Consider the following 21,979-nt stretch of genomic DNA (forward strand, 5'->3'; position numbering starts at 1 on the left):
GCAAGCTCTCTCTCCAGCCCTTTTTGCACAACATTGTAAATGGATTATTTTCCCCAGGTAGGGCCAGGGAGACCCAGGAATTATTACAAGCAGAGCAAGTAATGAGTTTACCAAAACCCTTATGCCAGTTACAGTTAAAATGCTGCCCTAAACACACTACCTGGTAACAGTAATTAAATAAGCAACAACATTGTGCTCTCAGGATTTTTTCATTGAAGGACTGGAAAGCACTTTTGTCATGGAATGATGTAAGTGCAGCTTTGCTCTTTCCTCCTGGTGATGATAAGGAGGCAGCACTCCATTTTCAGAGAAGCACTCCATAGGGGAACAAGCACTCTTGTTTCTTCCTTTATAGCTCAGACGTATAGAGGTACATGAAGTGTGATGTGAACATCTGGCTTAGCAAGCACACACAGGAGTGCTGCAGTTAAGAGGAGGAAGAGCATTAGAAATAATCATATCAAAGACAGAGCCAGTCCTATGAGCCCTTTGCAAGAGAGCGAGCTAAAGATTACTCCTGAAACATCAGCCTGTTGTAGGGAAGAAAGCAGGGCAGAAGGATAACTCAGCAACGCTGATTATAAAGGAAAATAAATCATCATTCCTACTGCAGATGCCCTCAGCATCATTTCAAAAGATTTCCCTACTGAAAGCACCTCTTGATGCTGGTAAGATCAGCAGGATTCAGGAGGAGGAGACCACCTCTGAGTGCCTTGCTGAACTCCATCCTGCACAGCAAGTCCTGCAACAGAAATACACCCACCTGGGCCAGCAAGTGAGGAGCTGACAAGCAGGAAAGCTGTATGCTTCATCACATATTCAACAGGGTCATCTCTCCTCGATTGTTATTCTGAGGACTTGGCCCTTCAACTATTTGCTATTTATGCACATTGTTCATCCCAGCCCGCCTTACGCTTGTAAGCATTCACAAGCCTTCAGATAAGACTTGCTCTATTCATAAGTAGCAGAGCTCAAACAGAGAAAGATCCCAGCATTAGTCAGAGCTATTGAGAGAAGGGAAATTAGACAGAAGGTACAGAGAGAAAGCCTGAGCATGAATGCTACATATTTAAATGACATTGACATTTCTTCAAAGCCTCGTTGGGTTTTTTATGGTTTGGGGGTTTCTTTAGTTGATTATTTAAGGTTACAGTTGCAAAGGTAAAATTCTTACCAAAAATGATCAAGCAGCTATTATTGGCACAGTGGGAGAGGAAAAGGGTAGGGAGAGGCTGAATACCATATAATTAACATCCAAGCTTACTGTAGAACAACAGGAGAAGTATTGCTAAAAGGAGCAGAAAAGTCAAACTTGAAAAAAGAACCCCACACGACAAGACCCCATGCACACAATCCATGGAGTTGAGATACTTCACATATTGCCACAAGAGACAGATTGCCCAGAACAAAGTGCACAGAGCTGAGGAGGGACCCTCAATGCAACGTGCTCACACCAAGGAGCAATGCCCATTTCACTCTGCACTCCTATGCACTCAAAGAGAAGGGGTGGAAGACACACGGCTTCTGCTAATAAATCCCTTAATTTATTAACAGAACTTCTCATCATAGGAAAAAAGCTCTACGCTCTGGAAAGCACACCTAGTGAACACAGCAACTAATACATACAAAGACAACTCAAGACGTTTATGCTGTTCTATCTTAATTCCTTACCTCATCAGCTAAGCTATAAACTAGCAGGTTTATTCTTAAGATTCCCCCCCACAACTGGCATATTGCATGACTGCTTCATTGCTGTTTCAAGGATTCCCCCCCACCTTGCAGTCTAAGTATTAACTTGCCACTTTAAGCCCCAAACCTGTGAAAACACGAACAGACAGCTTTCCTGTACGTGAGGCTACAAACGTAGGTAGGGAGCACGATCCTATTCTGTGCTGCTTAAGGAGAAAAACAAGAGTGAAAAACAAACACCAAACCTTTAGAGAAACCTTTTCTTGCTCCACCAACCACTTGGACTGAAACCAGCTTCTCAAAACCAGGCTTTGGCAATCCTTTTATATGAAGCAAACAGATCCACCTGCAGCATTGTACTGCACCACAGCCACTTTTCTTCCTGAAGTGCCCACTCTCAATTTCATTCTTTGCTGTACACGGACAAGATAACCTCTCTTGAGGCTAAAAACTGCACAGAACAGTTACAGGTTGAAGAACATGCAGGAACAGCAAACTAAACCCAGCATTTCTGACATTGCTGCGCTGGTGAGTCATCAATTAATGCCTGTTTGTCAGCTCCTATAACAGCCAAGATCTTCAAAAGCAGCTGAGGCCAACAGACCCTTGACTGAGATGCAGCCAGGCTTGGACCAGGATGCCCAGAGCCAGAAATGTCTCCCCCCCCGCCTTTAACTGTTAGCCGCCAACAAAAGCAGGAAGGGATCAGGGAGGAACTTCAAGTGACAACATCCTTCCCTCCAGCCTCTCTCCCAATTGCAAACGCCATGATGAGACACTCAACAGACAAACCCCAGCAGTATTTTAGCCAAACCCAACCCTGCCAGTTCTGTCCTTCTGGGGAAGCAACTCTTCCATCACAAAACCCCAGGGTTTAGTTTCAGTCCCCGGTGCAGTTTTACTCCAGATTCAGCAAATGATAACCTGCCATTGCTCAGCCAGAAGCCCTTCAGTATGGGTGGCAGGTCTAGCTGGTGCCCAGACCCCAGGTAACAAGAGCAGTAGATCAGAAAAGCCCATTGAACTGACATGGAACAACAAAGGTGATACAAACCTCTGAAGTGGCGCAGGGGATTTGTTTGTGCTTCATTAAGAGCCTGTTGGCTGGGATGCAGAGGGGAAAACTCAGGGATGTATTTGTATTTAATGGCAGGCACCACATAATAATTTGCAGTCTCTATGCCCAAGTGTCACAAATATCACTTGTAATGAATACATGCTTTATTTCCCTTATTCTCACTTTCCAGTTTTACTTTCCTAAGGCAACCCACTGTGCTCTTCCTATACTTTAACGTTCTCCCCTACCACGAGCTCTGTTGGAACAAAGTTTTGCAGAACAGACAAATCTGTCCCCTGCTGAAGCCACCCAGATCAGACTCTTCTGTCAGCATTTAAATATAATAGTAATCTTCCACAACTCAGAGCAAGGATAGCTGACAATACCAAAAAACTGAAGTCAGCAGGAACCAAGAGACAAGTTTCTTATCCCTAAAAACAGCTTCCACACACCCCCGTTGCCTTGCAAATTTAGAACAGCTAAAAAAGAACCACCACAAGGGAAGTGGAGCTTGTTTGGTGGCCAACACAGCTCTCTCCAAGTGGGATCAGAGGTAAAGCATTCAAAAGTCACGTTAACAAAGCAGCAGCCTTTTGAGGTTTAAGTGACTTAATGCTTTCGGAAAACAGGACCTGGGCACATCATATGCTGTTGGAAAACTGTGTTTCTGGTGCTTAAAAGCTTGTAGCTCTAGGAAAAGTCAAGTTACATGATAGGTTTTGAGCAATAAAACCTCACACTGAGCAGCTTGAGTTTTCCTTTGCTAATTATCAAAAAGCCAGTGTTGGCAAGGAATACGACGTGCTTATGCAATGGATTCAATAAAAGATTGCTCATTTGTGCACATTTTGAAAGGGCAACCCCTTCTGCCTCTCCTCTCTCTTTGTTATATTTAAATACATTAATATTTTAATCTTCTAAAAGCACAAGCAATTTCTCTCGTCTTTAAAAATAAATAAAGTGGGGAAACGGGATCATTTTGAGGAAGCAGTATCTAGAGAAACATTTTAATGTAGATATAAACATATTTCAATACCTTCAAAGCATACAGAAGGTCAATCCAAAATCATAAAGGACCAGCAACTTTGGATGACCAAACCAGCACCTTCTTTTAAAAGGAACACAGTTTTTAAGGGATAAACCTCCAACCACCTACTAATCTCCTGAGAAGACAGAAGAGCAAGCAGACTTCCATCACTTCAGGGTAATATTTCCTTCGATGTTTTGCAATAAAAATATAAATAATAATAAATAAATTAATAATGATTAAAATAATAATAATAAAGAGACAGAAGGAGACAGACAGACATCTGGGTTATGTTCTAAATGTAATTAGAAGCCTGACAACAGGACAGAATAATGTCAAACAAATTACAAGCAATGTGTTTTCATTCACAGGGTGACAAGTCAACAGGCAGTCAGTTAATTTTAAGACTGATTATGTACCAACTCCTTAAATAAAACAAACACGCTCACGTACACGAATAAGCAACGGGGAGTCCAAACACACAATCGATTTCCCTTCGGGCTGAACATCTCAGTTGTATCTGAGAAACAGCGACTGTAAGTATTTTAAGGGGGATGGCTGGTTTGTTTTACAAGCAGCTGTTATTCCTTTCCAGGTGCTCAAGCCAACATGCCTTATACCCCAGTCTTGGAGCTGTTGAACATCCTCAATCATCACCAAACACTGACACAAGCATAATGAAGTGCATACATAAAAATGACACTACAAAGCACAACTCCCGCTCGCAGTCCTGGCTGGCACATCCCCTTCCTGCAAAGGGGCTCTTAGGCATCTCGGTTTGGGGTGGTTTTGGTCAGGGATGCGAGATGCAACCCCACAACCAGAACTGCACACTCCCAATGAAGGTAACTGTCAAAGGAGGGAAGCCTTGTTTCCACCAAGGCTTTTTTGGCTCTGCCAAAAAGCTTTTCAGAGTAGACCAAGTCTTGAAGCATTGCCTGTAACAGGCTACAGATTGATCAGGGATAAAAGCAGCTACAAAACATTCCACAATATTCCCCACCTTGAACTTTAAGGTCCTATGGAAAGAACCTTAAAGTCCTGCTGTGTGTGAAAGGACCTGAAGATGACTGACAGCAATCCCAGGGCAAAGTGTCTTACAGGACAGCAGTGGCTTTCCTCACCATGTCCAGGTTTCCCAACATGGAGCTGCATCCCTGCACCAAGGGAGCCATTCTTCTTCCCACATTAGGAGCTTGCAGGGACCAATTTACACAATGCTTCAACTTTCCACTTCCAAAGCAATTAAAAGAAGAATTTAAAGTTATCTTAATCTCCTAAGTAGCAGAGGGGGAAGATGTGCAGCCCGGGGAGAGAATGGCTGCAGAGGGCAGCTCTTCCTCTTCTTGCAGCAATAAGAACCACCTACTTGTTTGAACGATGATGGTTTCATGGGAACACCACTGCAGAGCCAAAAAGATGCCAGCTATGATGTAAATAGAGGGGAAAAGCAAACAGACTCGGTGCAAAGCATTAAGGCATGGAAGCAAACAGGACATGGTGGTGGAGACGCCAGGCTGCAAGGAGAAACAATGCAGCAAGACAGAATGACAGATGAAGAAAGAAAGGTTACAAAAGCAGAACAGACTAGAAAGGCACTTATAGGATAATAAACCTTGCCTGTGTTTCTAATTATATCTGTAATACTTAAAGCTGAAAGGATTTTAGAAGGCCCATTTACTTTTCGTCCTCTGTGCCATTTTCTGCCGGCGTTTGCCTCAAATGCCTGAAGACAAATGGTTGGTGTCAGCATCTAACGTGTGTAGCTGGGGTGAAACTCTGCAAGGGACAGAGCTGAAGTGGCTAAAGTCCCTGCAGCGAGGCAGGGACAAGCTGGGCAGCCCCCATGTACATGCCCTCAAACCTACCAGTGGAAATGCAAATCCAGCAGCACCACTGCAGTCCAGGCACCTTCTGGTGAAGGCTTTAATGATCTAGAAAACCATGGAACAGCACCAGACTGCAAGTTAGACATCAACTCCAAATCCTTTGAATAAACAAATACGCTCACAGTTTTGGATGGGCCGTGCTGAAGGCTGGCGAGACCAGTTGGAATGATGACAATCCAACAGAACTGCGCCTGGGCAGGAACAGACACGGAAAGCAGGGAGTCAAGCTTGTTAAATTTCTCTGGACTCTTCAAGCAGTTCTTCAGAGCTTCGTGTTAACTGATTAATACACCTACAAGCTTACAGCTGTGAACAACTTCATTTAGATTAGATCTCTGAAGCATGAACTGGCCCAAACTGCTCAGATTTGAAACAAAGTGGAAATAACAGGCAGTAGACTAACCAAATAAAGATATATCAATTTTAATTGTAGAGCTATTCAGAGCAGAGTACTCTGGAGAGGAAAAAAGATGTAGCCTATCTCCTTGGGAGTAGAAGTGCTTAGGTTTAATCTGCAGTGTTGTCACTCTACAGAGATGTAGCACTCCAAGAATTCTAATGCCAGACTTCAAGAAGTCAACCGAAACTTGAGCACACCGAAGCCTGTAACAGTCAGTCAGGACAAACATCGCAACTGGAAGCATTTTAAGTTTGGAAATACACAAACATGACGAAAACTGCAGAAGCGCTACCGCTGCACTCTGGGAATTAATGTTCCCCTTCCCTTCAGATGGTAACATCTCAGCACTCGCTACGCGCTGCGTGATTCAAGAGCCTGGCACGTTTGCTGACACCTGAATATCTGCTAATATGTGTCTTCTACTCAGAAATAGGGGGAAGGGAAAGGCTTTTGGAAAAGAAAAATTACACCAGAGATGTTGTTATAACAGTTCAGAGCATTTCCAGTAATGCTTCAGATGCTGCAGTGAGAGATCTTACCCAACAGCTTTTGGAAACAAGGTGGTAATATTTATCATCATCACCTTCCCCAGCTCAGTATGCTGAAAGCACACAGAGAATAAAAAACACACAGTCTTGGAATAGTTAAGTGTTTCAGGGTACGTGTGTTTGGTTTGGGAGCTTTTTTGTTGCTTTATTTAATTACTGATAACTGAATCAAACCAGAAAAGCCCTCTCAGAGCGCAGCCTTTGTAAACCGCACCAGACCTTGTCCCACAGCAAAGAGCGCACACTTTTACAAAAGGACAAAACTGCTCCAACGTATTGAGCAGATGTTCCCAAGATCTCTAAAATTGCCTTTCTGAGTGTCAGCTGAAGAGGCTGAATCCCAGGCTCAACATGAACAACCTGGCCTGGTACTCAGGCACCCCACAATACAAGACATGAAGTCTCTAAGTCCATCACCCCCCAGCCTGGCTGCACTGGGAGGTTTGGTACACCAAAAATACACCTACTCGTGGGAAGAGCTCTTTCAACTTGTGGTTTTATAACCAAAAGCTTATGAACAAAGGGCACTGCTGCTTCCAGAAACAGCCAAGGGTCAGAGCCCAAGCTGAGAACCAGCAAGAGCCAGCCTGAACCCAGTATGAAAGTGGAGTGGCCACTGGCAGCCAACAGCACTGTGATGGGGCCAGAACCAACTTCCCACAGCTGCTGTAAGCAGCATCAATGTTCCCGTGCTGCACCCGCAATTACTTTAAGCAATCAGCCTTAGAAAAACACTAATAAGTAAGGCTCATTCTTCCTTTCTCATAACAGGACAACTTCTACTTAACCTTCCTGTCGCTGAAGACATATTCCATTTAAGAAAGCAGCACAGTATCAATTTAACAACTGAGCAAACAATACCTTCACGTTGCTGTGCCTGTTAACCTTTGATTTACAATGATGGTTGTGTCAGTTTTGTTTTTTAAATTAAGATACTTACATCCTGAAGGGTAACAAAGTTCACTCTATTAAATTAACATCTGGTATAAATAATGCACTGCCAGAGAGTCAAAAGAACGTTTACAAAGCACTAAAACCGGGTGACTGAGCATCGAACAGTCTTCCTTTGGAAAAAGATAAAAAAGGTAATAAACATCTGAAAATTAAACTCTTTCTTTGCAAACATTTTTGGTGTAAGAATACTCAGCTCCAAATCATTAGTTGTGGTTGCTGTCAAGAGAGACCTGAGCAAGACGGTGCAGGCTCTTCGCTGCGCTGCTGATGTGGAAAGCTGAGGCTTCCATGGGCAGACAGTTTGTTCACCCCACGTGTAGGTTATAACACTCACTCATCTCCCCAAGCAATTTTCGCTAATAAGAGGTTTCCAAGACCAGTCTTTCTCCTTCTCCAGCCCCATAAGAAGCTTTCCACAAGACTCAAGGAGACCAATCCTGCCCTCTCTCCCCCTTTTTTAAGATGGGAGAATCAAGTTCAGCAATTTCTTATTGCTAGGGCAAGGCTAACAAGAGACAACAGTGAGCGGATCGTATGGCATTGGCTTCCCTGCCAACGGGAGCCAATGTTAAGTGTAAAGGTTGTATTTCTTTATTCACATGAACCCACGGAGCTCACAGTTATTATATTCACTTCTACACCATTTTAAAAAGGCAAAGGAAACAAAAGGCAGAAATTATCTTCTAAAACAAGCACTTTTTTTTGTGCTAAAGTCTTTGGTGAAGAAATATAAAACACAATTGCAACAAGAGCTCAGATTGCTGCTTTAGACTCTAATAGCTTCATAACAGTAATTAAGGCTTCTTCCTGACTTCATAACTATGCCGTAATGCATTTATCAAAAGCACATTACCACAATGGACACATTCACTCTTCCTGCAGTGTTCCGACAGCTCCCTTTGGACACTATCAGAAAATAAAATCTTATGTGGTCCAATTAAAGAAAGCATAAATCCAGATCATTTCTCTTGGCTGTCTTGTGTTGAATGCACTGCTCTGTCAATGTTTTAAATGGGAAAATGGGTAAGTGCTTTGGATACAGTAAAAAAAACTTCCTTCTCAGAACAGCTCCGGGATGCAGAGTCTTTCTTAAGAGCCACAGGAAGGAAGGAGTGTTACTTGGGAGCTTTGTTTTTATCACAGAAGGAGCAGAGGTTTTGACAGCAGAGAGACTATTGTCAAGTGCATTTGGACTCACGTCAAGTCTCTGCCTTGACAAATTGGACCGGGAGTCCTTTCACAATGGAAGTGCACGAGAGAACATAACATGCAACACAGACCCATTTCTCCACTTCAATGAAAAGCAGGAGGGAATTACAGAGCTCTCTCCCTCCCATCCAATTGCCTACAACAGGCTGCAACAAGCACAGCCCAGCAGTGCTCCGCAGGGATCCGTTCACAGATGAGCATCTTCTCACTGGTCCCTCTCCCACACAAACCCCACTACTTGATTGGGAATACAAATTGCTGCTGCCAGCTGAGCTCCAGGAGGAGCGGCACATGTGTGAAGCTCACACTGTGTAATGACTCTACCAGAAGTGCAAATGCAAGTGGGTGAGTATTGGCATGAACACTGCAGAGCGTAGCTAAAATTAGGGCCAGCAATATGGAGAGCCCATAATATCCTCCGCACCTGGATAGCTCAGTGCACACCAGCACAAACATGCTTTTACTGGAAGGACGGTGAAAAGGGGGAAGATGCAAAATACACATGACCTTCCTCACCATTTGCTCCACCAAGAGAGGTTTTGCATTAGCCATCCTGCAGCAACAGCTCTGAAGGTTTTAGGGTGGAGATAACTGGGAACACATTACCATTTCTTGAGCACGTGAAAGCTTATTTTAAACCAGATAGGTTCTCTGCTCTAGCAATGATCCTCAGTCTTTGCCATATTCCGCTTTTGCTATGCACTTCTCCCTCCTATCTCTTAACCACTACCATGGGGAAAAGTTGGCGGTTTGTTTAAGTATAGAATTATTAGTATTAGATCAGCATTCAAGCCAGAAGTAACAAAACCCACTTCACACAAGGGATGCAGAGCGCTTAGCATCCCTTACCAGTGAATCGGTGTTGTTTACTCCTTGTGTGGAAGGTTTTACGCTGATGAGTTCTGATTACTCCTTAGTACAAGGAGAGCTGTGGGCAATAACCTGACCAGGACTCTTTACAGCATAGTTCTTCACCCACCAAGTTCAGTATTCTTTCCAAAATCACAGCATTTCTCTAACAGCAGAGAGAGAGGCAACGCACCAGGCAGCATTCAAAGAAGCTCTTGGGTTTTTGTGTCTGGGTTGCAGGGGGTGAGGAGGAAGATAAGTCGAGAAACCTTCCAGAAACCCTGGGGATGAAAGGAGAGCACTAGAATTGGTTACAGTAAATGAAAAGCATAATTCAAATGCTGACATGCACTTCACAAAGCTGTTGTTCAAACTACATGGGAAGGAGCTGCACCAACCTCCATTTGAAGAAGAAAAAAAGGAGAGGGGAAAAAAAAGCAGCTTAGGTATAGTATTATCCAAGAGCTGTTCCTGAGCCCCCCCCATCCAGAAACAGACTACCAAGCCTTCATTCAATAAGGAACTGCTACAACAAAATTACCTCCTGGGTGCTAATGGGCTCTTAGTTATAAACAACCTCTTTAAATAGGAAAAAAAGGGTGCATTATAAAGGAATTTGCCACACATTTCCTTCAATAAATCCTTCCTCCATTCAGTGCTTCCCAACAGGAGCTGGGCTGCCAACTATTATCACCAGCAATTCTCTCCCACCAGGGAAAAAGTAAAATAAAGAATTCAGACCATAAAAAAGATCTCTTTTATCATAGAAGAAAGTTATTGTGAGCCTTCATGTGCCTGGCTGAGATCTAGGCACACTGATGGTCCCCTCTTTCTCCATCATTTCCCTGCAGAGGGAGAAAGGAACAAATGTTGACCATGTAATGTATACCTAGAGACTCGAGGGAATCACACTCATTCAGGTTTATTTATAGGAACAAGTATTGTATTTATTTGATTTTATTTACACCAAGAAGAAAAGGTCCAAAGGCTCCTGGCAAAAGCATCCCGTTAGGGCAGCTGGGTAAGTTGCCATCACACTGCGCCAGGTATTCCCCTTCTGAAACACCTACTCTTGGCATAGGCTAGAAAAAGGAAAAGAAAAAAAGAAGAAAATTCCCTGCTAATTTCCCAGAGCTCCTGACAGTTCCTACCTGCTTGGTTCATCCTCTGCCAGCTCCATGTCACTGCCAGCTCCATATTTTTTGGCCAGTGCCCTACTGCAAGGACTGTCCCTCTTGGGGCAGCCAACTTGCTTTCTAGTTGGGTCAGAGCAGAGGATTAGCTGCAGAACCCCAGGAAGAGCCACCGGTGAGGCAGTACAAGGAATGCACTCAAGAGGCTCCTACCCAGAGCTCAAAACTGCTGGAACCACCCTTGATTTCCAGCCTTTGCCTGCCCAGCACACATGCCAAAGACAAGAGGAAGTGCCAGCTCCCTGCAGGACTGCTCACACGTTCCAAGTCCAGGTGGTGACAGAGCAGGACCACATGTCACATACCATGGCACTGCATCTGCAGCAGGGCAAGCATGTGCCAGCATGCAAAGCCTCCCAGCTGTAAGACCCCACAGCCAGAATTGCTCACAGTGATGAGCCTGAGGGAACAGCCACTGCCCAAACCACTGTCCCCCCTTTGCAAGGCTCTTGCACCATATTCCTGAACAGGGAACACCAGGAGGTCAAACTGATCTGCAGAGAAGTGGCTTGGACTAAGCTGGACTGGTCAAATCAACCTTCATAGGGAACAGGGCAGTGGCCCTGGGGCTGGGCAAAGAGCTGCTAAGGGAGGGAGCAAGATTCATTTCCCTTAAGGAAAGCCCAGCCAGATGAAATGCTTTTGTCCTCCAAATGCATAAGCTTGTTCCTCATGAAAAGTTTACATAAACTAAAGGAACTAACACTAATAAAGTTTTATCACTTCCTATACCCGTACGTCAAGGGAGTCCCAGCAAAGCTCTGTGGGCAGCCGCAGCAGGAGCCTGGGATTGTGCTGCATCCCATCTGAAGGGGGCACAAAATCCCTGCTGGCAATCTACAGCATCAAACAGATACTCAGGACATATCCAGCCCCGAATCAGGAAAAAAAATCATCCATGCTTGTAAGCTGCTCACACCCTTAAGCTCTCCAGAGAAGTTTTACAGCTTGTAAAACCCTCATGATTCATTTGGAAAGAAACCACAGCCTGTGCTGCAGCCACACCAGTGTAAGGTTTCCCATGGAAGGAGGGATGCCTCCATAAACTGGACTTTGAGTGGATATGTAGAGAGCACTTACATGTTCCAGGGCTCAGCCACAACACAAAAGAGGAGAAAATAGAAGGTTTTCTGCCCTACAAGACACTTTATGCAGAGAAAAGCACACTGCTTTGTTTATACAGAGGTTTTCTTTCCAGCGTGCACCACTTAGCCGTCCATTATCAGCCCAAAACCAACAGGGCACAGGAGACTAATGAACAGCATGAGCAGGAAATACAAAGATGTGGAGCAAGATTTAAAGGACAAATGGCTCAGGCAGTCTTGTATTTTACAGAAGGTCATTCACTGTGTCTTTATACTTCATTTATCAAATTATATCTGAATTGGTGCAGTCATCCTGATTCAAGAAATCATCACGCACCTTTTCGCTTCAAAAGGGGAAATAAATACCTTATCTGTAAAGTATTTTGCATCAGAGGATCTCGAGTCCTCCCCTGGCACTTTGCCTCATAAAACCACCCGGGCAGATAGCTGCTTACCCTTACAGATGGCCTTCAGAGGTGCAGAGAAGTGAAGTGTTTTGCCCATAATGGCTTGGGCAGTCCCACAGCCAGATCTCAGTTCTACACCTCCTCCCCCGAGATGCACCTGAGCCAACTGCTACCCTTAACGAGTGGGATTTTATAGCCTCTGTTTTTCTAGTGCTTTCCTTGTCACCATAAACATCCCAGTGTTTGCTCACAAGTTGTTCCATTAAAAACAAATACGCTGCTGCTCCACGGCAGTGGAATTTGCTGCGGAAAACCATCAAGAGAACAGCACTGCCTTGCCAGCCACCTGCAGCACCTCCCCCTTTAACTGAAACCCAGAGGCATGTTACAATTGCATTATTTCAACTAAATAAAATTATTTTCCCCTGTTCCAAGACATAAAACAACCACATTATTATGGCCATAGCCACCGTGATTTAATAATTTAAACAAAAGACACACACACAGTGATAGGAACATAGTAAGTAGCACAGCACTTCATTACAGCTGGCACCCGTATTTATGATCCTTGAAACCAAAGATGGGCTTGAAAATTACATGCCCAAATGCGTCACTTCAAAATTACAACTTAATCATCCAATATTCGACACAGAGCTTTAAAAAAAAAAACCCACTGATCATCGTTTGCTTTTTGCCAGGGTGAAGAAAAGCTCTGAGAGATAATAAATCATTTATCGTATCGGTGGAAGCAGCTTACGAAGCAGGATTTGCAATGCAAAATGTGAATCATGAAGCATCACCTTCACCCCTCCTCACGCATTCCTGTTGAACACCGTCTCTCAACTCACCCACTGCCTCCTACAGCAGGTCAGTGACAGGGACAGTCGCCCCTTTCTCCATCACCAGGCTGTAGGAAAGGCTTCATGGTGCTCTCTGAGCTATGTGAGGAATGAGCTGATATGCGAGGCAGCCACCCAAGAGCTGCAAGTGCTTTGAAAGCTCCAGACCACGCTGTATGGAGAAGTTAATCTAGTAAAAATGCTTTGGACACATAGCCACAGCCCAAGTCGAGCTCTTCGCCAAGACTGACGACAATGTGTTATTAACTAAAGTTTAATTATATCCACAAACATACATTTCTAGCTGAGGCACACAACCATGTCTCTCTAGATTTGTTTGTTCTTCTAGTGGTCCCATTAAGAAATTAGTTTTGTGTTCACTTTCATAGCTCAGAACACGCATTTATCTGCTATTAAATTTGCCCCTGTTTTGTTTCCATAGGAATTTTACTGGTTCCATATTAATTAATTTATGGCAGAAACAGACAACACTTCACAAAGGACCCTCTAATCAGTGGCTAATAAGGGCGGCTGCAGCACAGCATTTATCTAACATTGGTAAGATTATTTTCAGAGGCAAAGCACAGTTTCAAAGAACAAGCTATTGCCTCCCCACCAATAGAGCATGAACATTAAGTACATCCTGATTTTACATTTGCAATGCTTTGCATTAGGTGACATCAAGTTCCAACAAGGATCATTCCCCGTAGAAAGAAGAATATGGCTATTTGCAACATACAGACAATGGATTTTTCTTCTAAGAGGTATTCTGCAGGAAGAATGAGTCAGCAGCAGACACCTAGCCGGGTCTCTACAGCCAACCAACAAGCACTACATAAGCTTCAGAGGGGAAACCTTCCCACTCTCCAAGACCCAAGTATTAGACAGTCACGTTGAAAGGCTGCCCACTCTCCCCAAACAACCCAGTAACCTGACTGCCACAGCAGCAAGGCAAGTAGCTCTGAATATTTTATCTCTTCCCACACTCTTTTAAGTGCATCAACCATATGTGCAAGTGAAGAGCACGCTCTCCATTCTAATGGAAGAGGCAAAATTCAATTCATGACACCAACCTTTAAAAGTCAGCAGAGACTGCAGAAATGGCTCAGTCGGGAAAGTCGTCTTTCTGAAAGCTTCGTGCGCTATAATAAAGCAACTATTGTGAGCATTTATTTATTAATACAGAAAGATTTATTTATGAGAGATCTGCAATCAGCTTAACCTCTGAAAGCACAGCTTGATGTAGCTTAGCCCCTGGCCAGAGTTTCTCGTCTGTTTTTACGTCAGGAAGCAGCATCCATTAACCCAGGGGTTAGTGGAGAATAGCCCAGGCGACACCTCAGCGCTCACTCAGACTCCAGGCTGCCAAAAACCAACTCCACTTCTACGCCAGGCTTCAATATGACAGAGGGAAAGAGGCAGATCTGCAGGCAAGTGGCACAGTTCAGGGTGTGTATGGTGGCATTCCCGACAGGAGCTGGAGAATTGACACTTTCCTTTAAATCAGCTTGGCAGGCAGAGTTATGAAGGGCTGTTATTGTGAGGTAAATTACCCAAATCCTGCTTTTTCATGAAAGGATATACCAGTGTTTGATGGCTGCAGCACAGAAGACGCAACGCCAGCACATACACATGTCTCTGCTGGGCAGAATGTCTCCCAGAGCTACCAGCAACAGGAGGTTTGGCAACAATAGAGCCACTTGATGTAAAGCAACTACATCACTTATCTTGAGTGATCAAGTTAAGGTATTTATTCATAATACAGGCTAGCTTATATTTAAAAGCAACAGAATGTCATAGGAAACTATTTCAATTTACAAGCAGCAGCTATTAAGACAACACTAAGAAGTGGGGAGGGGAAGCTTTCCCAATGGATTTGCTACATTCTTCCATCATGACTTCACAAAGCCTGAGGAGTCAATAAAAGCATATTTTAGGTCTTCAAGGAAGCAGATCCACATACTGCCTCGACTCTTTCCATTACAAGAGAGAAACCCAGATAAAGGTGTTGCCCAGTTCCCAAGTATTAAGATCCCAGTCCTCTTCATCTTGTCCTTCATCACTAGTAAACAGCCATGGTGACAACAGTAAGACTAAATACAGCTGCCTATAGAGACAGCAGGTACTGCACTGAACATACCACAGAAACACGAGCCTCACCAACAGAGAACAGCAGCAGATTTAAAAGTAAGGGCAGTTTTTCCACAAGCAGTAGCTGGGATCATGAACCTGCTTCCTGCTGACCCACCTCCTGAACTTCCTGCCATCCTGTCCAGGGAATACGTCCTTGTCCCAGACCATGACCTGCAGAAAACACCCCTGGGCTGCTGCTGCAGCCACAAAAGAGACAAGAGCACTCACAGAATCCTTGAGAGGAGAGTTCTCAAGGATTCTGTGAGTGCTCTTGTCTCTTGACCTGTGGGGCAGGAACCTCCTTGGGGTGCTGGGGAGCACCTCAACCACTCAGGAGCATCTCAGCCCACATCCTCCCCTTCCATTTCACGTGGTAGTTTCTTGGAACACAGCTCCTGATTAAAGCTTCGCACTGACATCTGAAGACTCAAAGGCAAATAAAAGAAGAGCCCTACAGTTCTTAATCTGATTCATGCTTTTTTAATGCCTGGAGTTCGTATCATGTGGAAAGCATCTTTTGCAGGATACTACTTTGACCGCTGCTGTTCATAAATGTAAAAAGACTTGCTAATGCTCTGCTAAACTTCTCACAGAAGTATTTATATCAGCACCCCTCTATTTTTTTTCCCAACAATAATCTAATTCATGGGCCTCTTATCTTAGCTATGGAACGGCATGTTAAATCCAAGATCACAGCTCATTTAGATAAATGGAATTGGGCACATCCAGCGAGTCATTCCTGCTGTGACATTTCTACTATTGACAGAGTTATTTCCAGGCCCAGCGTGGGCAGGGAACTGCGAGGACTCACAGACTTCAGCACAGGCACTGCCCCATGCTGAGGATGCACAGAGCAGCCAAATTCTCAAAAGGGACTCTACCTGGGCCTTGTCACATATTAATAAGCATTCTGGCAGCATTTCTCAGAAATAACCTTCAACAGTTACTTAGAAACACAATCCATCAAAATAAACTTCAAAATAGTAAAAAAGGAAACAACTTCTCTTGGTAGATTGTGTTCTAGCTATGTACAGAGGAATCAGGAGACAAACTAGTCACTGGTCAAGAGGACACCTTAAATTCATTTCAAGGTTATTTGGTTAGTTCTTTCATAAGCACAAATAGAGCTGTCAGAAAATTTCCCCTTCCTAATTCCTTGTTAGTATCCATGAGCTCTTGAGAATACAGCTGAACCTTACAGGCCTCTCTAGGACTTAAGAACACCCAGTGGAACCTCAATACTTAGTAGGCGATGAGCTGAAGTGAGCCTATTACTGTAGAGCTTAAAAGTTAAATCATCCAGAATAGATTAAAATTTCCAATCAAATAAATCGAAAGTTCTCCTTTACTACTGAACAGTTCCTGTTTTCTCCAGGGCTCCATCCCCACATTCCTTTCTAATCTGAATAAATATGGTATTTGCATCCCCCTCTTTTGGCTTTTCTTATTTATTTTTAATAAACACAACCACTGGGATGATGCAGAAACAGCAAAGTATTATCTTTAGATACTCCTGATCTGCATGTTGATTTCGACTTATGATTCTTCACAAACAAAACGGATACACAAGAGAGTCTATCAATACATCTGCTGGGGCATCTTTCTCTGCTCCCAGCCAGCAAGCCCATACACAGCGCCTGACAAAGACTTGTCCTGCAGAACATCCTGCTCAGTGAAGAGTGGTACTTTTTGGACAGTTTCGCTTGAGGCTGTGAAGTAGAGATGCAACCAGAAGCAGTCACAACCAGGCAGCTGCACCCGTCACAACACTTCTAGTGCGAGGGCTGAGCCGAGGTTATCTCACTGATAACCCACAGCCACCCTGGGGACATCTGTGCAGCGTGCTCATCCACACATGGATGTTTCAAAGGACATAGACCACGACTTGGCTGTAGCACGTAATTCCCCAGCACTGCCTCAGAGTGCTGCACAAGCCATGCTCCGCTCAGCCTGCAGAAAGGAAGCTGCCCTTCATTTATAGGGATGTATGTGCTTGGTGTAAGTGCATACATAACGGCGTGCTGCTGCCCCTTAACAACTGTACACCTTCCTGAAAAAACACACTTTCAGCCAAAAGAAACACTTCTGATTGTTAAGACAAGAATCTCTATACCATATACCCCAGAAATTAATCATTCCTGTGCTCCATTAACACCCATCACAACGTAGCCTGCCTCTGGAAAGTTACCTGCTTGGGTCAATCAAAAAGATATACTATTTAAGGATTTGTATACATCCTTTTACTCAGGCAGAATCCTCTCTTCAACCCTTCCCTCCAACATTCAAACATTTATTAGATCTGGCATAACTGTATGATTCAATTATTCAACCCATGCTGCTCATCAGTCTGGTGGGAGAGAGATGGTGAGGATTCCACCGTAAGTCCTATAGATCCTATAGGAAAGAATCTCAGAGCAGGATAGTTTCATCAGATAAGGTCACATTCTATGCAATAAAAAGAAGCTAACATCACTCTTATCTGCATTCCATCAAATACCTCTTGTTTCCAAAAGCCGTTAAGGCTGCAGAGTTTTCAGTTACCTTTTCTCCCTCTATTTCCACCGGCATTAATGCTCTTCCTCAGAAGTCTGCTGCCAGCCCCTGCACGGTCTCTCTGGATATCACAAAGTCTCGGGTTTTCTGACTTTTTCTGCTGTTAGAAGGACATTTATCAGGTTAAGCCCAGATTTCTCACCAGCAGAGTTTTGGATGACTAATCAAAAGACTGAATATATTTTAAAGATCTAATTCTCCCTTCACTATTTATACTAGTGAATGTCACTTTGACACTACTCTGGCTTCTGCCTGCAAAAAACTTTCCAACTTAAATTCCCTTAAAACGAGCATGCTCTCATAAGCAGACAACAGTGCTATTTGCTCCATCTTTCCTTCACCCCAAGTTAGCTTCAGCTGTCACCAAAAACACAGTAAGCATTTTCCTTCTTAAGAACTATGTGTTCTTGCAGTTATATTCAGTGGACCAGAAGAGTCTGGCATTGAAAAAAGAACTATCTGATTTCTTGGACTCACTGCAAGAGAACTTGTCTTGGCCAGATACAGTTATTACCACCAAGAACTCAGTTACATTAAAGATGCTCTAGGCAATGAATATCGGCTGTACAAATGGTGATCAAGCATGTACCCATCACGCATAGAGCTTTGGGGCTTTGCTCTTTAAAGGTGTTTCTTCCTGCAGTTATTTATAACTGCGAGCAAGACATTTTGTGAGTTAGCATAAAGGTTTTCAGAACTGCCATCCACGAATCACCGCCACTATTTCAGTAAATGGAAAGTCAACAGCTCTTGAGAACCTTTCACATTTGTCTCCGTTTTCAGCTTGTTCAGATCTGAAAGTACATTTCAGCTTAATTCAGGCTGAGTCAAGGTCAAATCTTCTATTTTCACCATGATTTCTATTGCTTTCTTTCACCTACATTCCCTGTAATTTCTATTTCTATGCCACGTTATAAAAAGGGCAATATGGCCTGCAAAAGCAGCTCCACCTTAGACCTACTTTGAGATACTGAACCCAGGAGTGCCCCTTTTATGTGAGAGAAGAGAGAGCTGCCGTGTTCAGATGGCTAATCCTTGTATGACAATACTTTGACATTGCAGAGAACACTACCTCTGGGGAGCAGCTAGAGAAAAGTACAAAGAGACAAAACAGTCTTCCTAAAAATATGCTCAAGGCAACAGAACGTTTCTACCATGGTTTCCATCTTTTGGCTCCCCGTCCTCAGGCAGAGGAAACATCTCTGACAACTTCCAAGTAAGTCAGGTCTCCACTCGGATCTGCCTCTGCTTCCAGTGGCCTTCTCTCACTTCATTAATTGCCCCTTTCCATCCCACCATCGAGGTATGCTAAAAGCAGGCCCACAAGCACAAGCCTTGCAGTCCCCTCCAGGAAGGGTCCAGCTCCATTTCACAGGAAGGGCACCAATGGGAATCTTACTGAATGTCACAGTGAATTGCACAGCATCTGCTCTATGCTACGCTCAGGACAACCTTCTCGATAGAGCTTTTCCGTGAGGGGTTGCTCATCAGGTCTTATTTTTAAAGAATCTGGGCCAAGTCATCCCTGCTGTAGCTTTAATGACGTCAATGAGCTACAGCAGGGGTGAAATTGGGCCATTATTTTTTATGTCCATATGTCATGTGCCCATTAAAGGAAAAAAATGCAAAAGAAGATCAAGGAAGAAAAGAAAAGTTATTGAACCAGAAGACTATCCTGGGCAGAGATTAACATCGAGATGTGGAATGTTACTCTCTTGTTCCTGCTGTACACTTATAAATATAACAGTTTATGGAAAAAGAAATACTTCTGCAGTGTCAAGGTACAACGAGAGTTCTGCAGTGACAAATTATATCCACTTTTTGTATCCTGTTTTGATAAAAAATAACCAAGAAATCTTTACCAGGAAAAGGCCTCTTCAACACTCAGAATTAAGCGACACAGTTGCCAGTAACTGTTAGTTTCTCCACTGTAAACCAGTATTAATCATACTTTGCAGATCACCACCCAGTAGTAAAACCCAATGGACCTTGTTCTGAGCTCATTTCTTAGTAAATCCAAGCCATGATTACAGAAATATCAAAGCAAAAGTATGACATCTAAGTTTAAATCTAAGCAGTGTTTAAGTCTTAAACACCAACACAGAAAGGGACGTAGCTGAGACCAAACCTGCCAGATGTAGGACATCAGCCTTGAACAGCAGCAGTAAAAGCCACCACAACACACTGTGATCCCGTGCTGATTTTCACAACTATATCACTTATCCTGAGTGCCCAGATCATGAGGTGCTGCCCTGGGCTGCAGGCAGCAGCTACGGCCAAGCCACAAGATACATCATAGCCACTGACACCTACAGCCAGAATATCTCAACTCTGTCCTTAAAAGCGCACTTAACTGACATTTAAGCATCTGAGTAATTGTATTCACACGAACATAGGTAAAATTACTCACCAATATGCTCGCAGAGTCACGCCAATACGCCTTTGAAGCTAGACAGCAGGTTTTTCAGAGCGGTCCAGGAACAGCACCAGATCACAGGAGTTTGCTGTTCAGGGCCTCTCCTCTGTAGATAACTTTGATTTCAAAGCTTAATGGAAGAGTCCTTTGAAATCTTCAACTCCAATTCTCCAAGTCTCAGCTTTAGTCAAAGACTGAGTCTTCTTGTAAAGGCCTTTTGCACAATGGTTTTCCCTTTGTATCAATGGGTTCTGTTTCCCACAACAAGCCAGAACAGTTTGGGTTTGTTGCCTTATTTTTATTTCTCTCCTCCCTCCCCCCCCATTCCAGCACTGGAATCAAAATAACTTGAGATGGAAAACGTGTGACCTCCCGAGCCTTTATTTACAGTATCACAAACCACAAGGGAAGGATCTGTCCAAGCTTTCCAGCTGGAATGGGAACAGCAGGGAAAAAACGTGCCCTCGTTTTTGCAGCCGTGATATTTAACACATCACAGAGGAGAAGGATGGGGAGGAGGCAGGAGAGGTACAAGCAAGTAATGATGCCATGGAAATATCAGCTATGCAGGTAGGTTCATGTGATTAGGTCTTTCCTCCCCAGAAATAAACAGAGGGACATGCAAATGTAATTGCAAAATGAGTTTGACACATATTTAATGGGGTTACTTCTTGACTTTTACATTATACAAGACTGTAAAATAGAGAAGCCTTCTGGACTTTCACCTGAATTTGTATTAGTGCTGTAATGATCCCTCTTCATGCCACCATCCCCCAAATTACAACAAAGACAGTCAAAAACAAGTAGCCTAGCAGCAGTGGAATCTTCCTCAGACATTTAAACAGCACAGAGGAACACAAATGAGCAAGGTTTAGATCTATAGAAAGCTACTTGCAGCAGGAAACTGTCAGTTAGTTTGTGGTTACAACCACACCAGTGTCACGGCTCTTTCCTCCCAGTTAAATACATGTGACCAAACAGTTCCTTGTGTCTAGTGTTTCTGTGGTATGAGGAGGAAAACAACAGAAAGAAAACCTTGCCCGTATTTCCACTAGAAATTCCATAGTGCCAGACTACACAGGAGAGTATCTCTTTTGAAAAGGGATCCTTCTGTACCTTTCCAAACACGTATGTCCCAGACTGTCAAGTCTAACTCAGTTCACCTGTAACTATCTCCCACCTTTATGAGACCCCATGCCCCCTCCCTTACCTATTAGCAGCTCCTCTTTCTCCCTGCCTGGCACTGTCACAAGTGCCACACTAACCCACGACCTTTACCCATCAAGATAGGGGAAAGCCACAATTCTACTGCTCCGTTACGCTGCCAAACAGGGTTCCTCTCCTTGCCAGTACAAAAGTAGCCATCACCCAGCTCTCTGAAGTGTTATCAACCTGATCTAACTCACTGTAAAGTGTTTTGCAATATAGTCTCTGAAGAAGCTAACATGAGGATAGATTCCTCTGCATTCCGTCTGTTTCCATAAACTCACTCACACAAGGAGTACAATTCTCACACAGCAAGTCCCCTGGTAAGCACAGCACACAGAAAATCAAGAGTCAGCCCCAATTTGTGTCCATATAAAAGGACACAGGGCTCTGGAAGGGGAAAACCTTGTCACATTACACAGCCAGGGGTGGAAAATCACAGCACAGCGTGGCACAGGCACAAAGTCAGGTGCTACAGGCAAGGCAGGGAATACTGGAAGGGCATTAGATGGAACCAGATGCAAA

At 43.8% G+C, this 21,979-nt stretch overlaps 1 protein-coding gene across 4 annotated transcripts in view; it reads right to left on the reverse strand.

Moving 5' to 3' along the window:
- The window catches only part of PITPNM2 (phosphatidylinositol transfer protein membrane associated 2), a 134,329-nt gene that overhangs the window by 93,110 nt on the left and 19,240 nt on the right, over positions 1 to 21,979 (reverse strand). The window lies entirely within an intron of this gene.

This window comes from Strigops habroptila, chromosome 11, assembly GCF_004027225.2.
Source record: "Strigops habroptila isolate Jane chromosome 11, bStrHab1.2.pri, whole genome shotgun sequence".
NCBI lineage: Eukaryota > Metazoa > Chordata > Aves > Psittaciformes > Psittacidae > Strigops > Strigops habroptila.